Below are 5,177 nucleotides of genomic sequence, written 5' to 3' on the forward strand. Positions count from 1 at the left end.
GAAAACCACATATCAGAGTTCTGCCTCAGGGAATATTTGAGTCTTTTGCAGTTGCAACACACTTGAGTCTGTTTCTTTGGAGTCTTTTCGTTAGGATAAACAGGATTTCTGTTTATTAGCAGGCTCTCTATCAACTTTTTGAAATACTTTTTTAAATACACTACAACAAGAAATGCATACTGTATTAAACCTAAAAAATCAATTTTTGGTCTAATACTGACACCATTTTAGAGTTTAGAATTTTTACATTTGAGGCAACTTTTTTAATCACCTTATTATTATTTCGACCATATTATATCGTCTTTAATGTCAAATACTTACATTTACCCAATCACTTTAGTCAATATTATGACAAAAATCATTATGGTAGATTATTGCTCTTTATACTGTATTAATAATTAAAATAACTATAATAATTATTGATATCAATATAAAACAAATATAACGTTTTTGTTTCATTTTGGGCATTTTACATTCATTCCGGCGACACAAACATGTCAGTCCATGATGTTAGCTTAGTCTAGCACAGGTTATGCAAAAACTCCAGTTATAATTACTGAAGCTATGAAATTAATCTTTTATTTACATTTTATTTACATCTTTACTGTGTTGTTTAGAATTCGTGAGCATGTGCACTCATCAACACTTCCAGGCATTTTCAGCGCTGATTAATCTGACCACCTCTGATTAGCCAACACATTCCTATGTTCAACAGAAACGCGTTTGATTGGTTGTAAGGCTCAACGCTGCACAAAACAGCACGTAAAAGCAATCTGATGCAGTGTGAGCGAATCTAAAGGTAGTTCTGTTTCATTAATTTTCCATTTTATTTTAATTGCGACAGCTGTAATCTGTTGTTTAATTGCGCAGGGGCATTTTTTGCATCTTTGTCTTTAATTTATGAAGCATTTTTGTTCATTTTTGCCACAAGCCCTCATTAATTTACAACCCTGCAGCATTTACACTTCTTTTCAAAAGTTTGGGGTCGGTAAGATTTTTGTATGAGATTTTTGTTAAAAGAAGTCTCTTATGCTCAGCATTTATTTGTTCAAAAATGCATTTTTATATTAAAAATATAAAAATATTTAAAAAGTTTTAAGAAATAATATATTTAAACTGTGATAATAAAATAAATGAGATCAGGATGTTGTGATCAATTGAAATGCTCTGTTGAATTTAAAATAATTTCTTTTAAAGAAAATTGTCACTGACCTGGCAGTGCATGTTCATCCCTTTTACCTAAACTAAAGTTATCTGAATATGATTATCATGAGTAGGCCTACTCGCTTAAAAAATGCCCAAAATAAATCTGTTTTGGCCTCAAACCAAATAAGTGCCTACAAATATAAAACTCTTTCTGTGGCTTAGCCAGAAATGCACAAATCTACTAATGAATCATTGGTCTCAATTTTCATAAGTAAACAAAAATGTCTATTTTTCAAAATTGGGAAAAAATAAATAATAAATCCATCACTTCATTATTGCTCCTACCCTGTCTGAGCTCAGCAAGCATTAAGTTCATAATTAATTGTCTACCCATTTTATTTAGGCATTATGGTTGAACACTAACAAGGTCAAATGGACACATTAATGCAATATTCCATTCAAGTCATCATAATGGAAATATCAGTGTCTATTCAAAGCTTTAGAGGCTTTAAGACCAAGTTTATGAAAAGCCTGCAACCATTTTAAGGAGAGTAGTGAAGTCTGGCACACTTGAATAGTCCTCAGGCGCATTTGAAGATTTATTAGTCAAACCTTCTAGTCTGAATTCAAGATTAGGCCAATTTATTGATCGCCTCATATGTTTCTTCTCTTTTTCAATTTTGTCTATATATCTTTAGAACAGTGTTGTTTTTGACAACCATCTTAGATTTAGTCTTAGTCTTAGTCTTTTGGACTAAAATGCTTATTAGTTTTAGTCCAATTTTAGTCACTTCTATATGTGATAGTTTTAGTCCAATTTTAGTCGACGAAAAGTCAAAAAGGTTTTAGTCTAGTTTTAGTCAAAAAAGGGGAAAAAGTCTTTTAACAAATTAATGTAGGTCAGTAAGTATTTTGCTGTTTGGTAGTGTCACTTATAAGTTGTGAAAATAGCAGATCTATAGTTCAACACAATGTGAGCTTCCGGATCGACTATTTTCACCAATAAGTACAATAATGAAGGAATGGTTTTAGACATAAAAGACATATATTTGAAATACACCCATAGGTCCTCTCACCGTTTGCGACCACCCTGTGTGCAAACTGCCGCCATCATGGTTAATCGTCTTGTCTGTCTGAGTGACAACAATGTGACGTGTTGAGCGTAACCAAACAAGGATAGAATGCTAAAACGGCTTGCCATACTAGTATGGCAAAGAGTATTTAATGCTAAAACGGCTTGCCATACTAGTATGGCAAAGAGTATTTAATGCTAAAACGGCTTGCCATAGCGGCAGATACTTTTTCGGCTTTAATTGGCATGCACAATAAGCAGAAATGTCATGCATTTTAAAGTCTGACGGACCACCCACTAACATTTTCGTCTATTCTCGTCTCGTCAACGAAAACTCACACACGTCTCATCATGTTTTAGTCGTCAACGAGCCATTTTTATCTCGTCATCGTCTCGTTATCGTCATGAAAAAAAGTGGCGTCAACGAAATGATTTCGTCATCGTCATCGTTGACGAAAACAACACTGCTTTAGAAATAATTGAAAGGGCACCTATAATGCCCCTTTTTACAAGATGCAATATTGGTCTTGGGTGTCTCCAGAATGTGTCTAAGAATTTTCAGCTCAAAATACTCTCAAATAATTTATTATAACATGAGGAAATTTACAGTTTGGGGCGTGTCTAAAAATAGAGCTGTTTTGTTGTCTGTCACTTTAAATGCAAATAAGCTGCATATTCCCACCTAATCTTTAGAAGAGGGCGTATACCAGTGCGGCACGATCAATTAAAATGCTTTGATAATGTACGCACGCAAACATTAGCTAAGCACTATAATGACATGACAAAGCAGTCTGGAGTGAAATTATTTACACAGATATAAACATCCAAACACAGAACACTGAGATTGCTTACTAAACATTGTTAACGTTCCAGCTGCTTGAGCGCAGAGAAAATGGAGGACAGTGTACAAACAAACACAACTCACTGAAGGTGGAAACTATGGCAGTGCAGGACTGTCAGTCAGCGGGGCCTAAACAATGTGATGTCACACTGCTTTGAGAATCAAAACTGGAGAACCCACGGGGTCAAATTTGGCCGCTGTTAATTGCTGCTACCCAAAATGAACAAACAAAAACTAATTTGTCAAATTTAACTTCAAAAGCCCAGAGTGCCACTTCTGGCCCCTGCATAGAGACACCTAGTGGATGAATATTGAACTCACAAGTGCCAGAGTGGTAGTAACAAGATGGCTGACCACATGCTGTTTTGTTGAGCTGGAAACCTACCCAAACAAAATCGTCTTCTCAGCAAACCAGCGGTTGGTAAAATGGTGTATTTTTTGTTAATCTATTTAGTATTAGCTTGCAGAATGCCTAGAAGTATGTTTTATATTCTTTTTGGATAAATTAGGGACTCTGCAGAGGACTCTGCTCACTCTAAAAAATGCTGGGTTGTTTTAACCCAACGTTGGGTTAAATATGGACTAACCCAACTGTTGGGTTAAATTTTTCAATTAAATTTTTTAACCCAACAGTTGGGTTAGTCCATATTTGACCCAACGTTGGGTTAAAACAACCCAGCATATTTTAGAGTGATGAGCTAGTTCAAAAAACGATGGGCCAAAAATGACCCTCTGGGTGTATGGGTTAAAAAAATGTCGGGTCAAAAATGACCCATTGGTTCTTTAAGTGACTTTGATGAAAAATGGTGACAGTCCTGTATTTGGATAAAGCCTTGAAATAATTTATTTGTATAATATATTTTAATAAGTTACCTCAGTAGTACAGGGCCAGAGACTAATAAAGTAGTATATCATTTCAGGGAGTATGGCCGCTCCCTTTTCAGGACGGGGAAAGCACCAGAGAAAGATCACTCTAATACAAGTATTGGAACAGCTTGAAGGTGATGATAGTGACTTTGGCCCTGAATTGGACAGCGATAGCGATTCTGATGAATTGTTTCAACCGCATGAAAGTGATGGTGGTGAATCTTCTGCCCAAGACAGTGACTCGTCCAATGACTGAAATGCACTGTGAAAAATGTGCAGTTCCTCTCTGCATCAACAAAAAAAGAAATTGTTTCAAAGACTACCACAATGTCTAGTGTGAGTTCCTCTCTCTAGCAGAACAGATTTTTGGATAAGCAAAGACCCATGGTGTTAGTTTTTTTCAGTCGTGATTTTGGCCTTGTGTTCTTGTTTCCATTGGCCAAAGTGTTTGTACATTTTAAATCCAGTTCTAACATGCAACAAATAAAGCAAAAAAAAAAAAAAACATTGTTAAATGTAGCTGTGTGGTTGACTGATTATTTTCCTAAATTTAAAATAGATTGCATTGACACTGTTTGTTTTTGTGATTCTTTAATATGCTACGCCTAAAGCCCAATGGGTCAAATTTGGCCCTAATCCTAAATTAGGGAATAAAGGGTTAAAATTGAAAAAGTGGATATTTTGGTGTTCAGTGAATTTATAGCAGTAATTTAATGCATACTTCATAATTTTCCAAAGAAGAAAAGGGTTTTTGGGTTCTCCAGGGTTTTAATGGGGATTTAAAAAAGGAGTGGGTGGATTTGTGTCATTGTAGGGTGTTGTGTTCACACACTGCTAACACACATTTATGTCCTAATACCATGTACAAGTGGATTTTGCATAATAGCAGTGATAACGAGATGATAACAAAACAAAAACTTGAAACAAAACGAAAATCTATTGACATTTTCATCAATGAGTGAAAATGAGACAAAAAGTGTTAGGGGGGGACGATTTGGGAAGAGACTCATTCAGAACGAATCTGCTGCATGGTTTAGGAGCTTAGATGCATACATTCGAGCTGTATCATAGCCTTTTGGTATATCTGGAGGGACATAAGCTAGCTTACATTTGCTGCAAGTCTCATAAAATGACCAAAAATGTCAATATCTGGGAGTGAGAGAAGAGCAGACATGGATAAATTTGACGACGTAAAAGAGAACTCAATTCGGCATGGCTTTCTGAGCGCACACACCGAAGCAGCGCCTCTCA

The sequence above is a fragment of the Garra rufa genome, chromosome 1, assembly GCF_049309525.1.
Source record: "Garra rufa chromosome 1, GarRuf1.0, whole genome shotgun sequence".
NCBI classification, from domain to species: domain Eukaryota; kingdom Metazoa; phylum Chordata; class Actinopteri; order Cypriniformes; family Cyprinidae; genus Garra; species Garra rufa.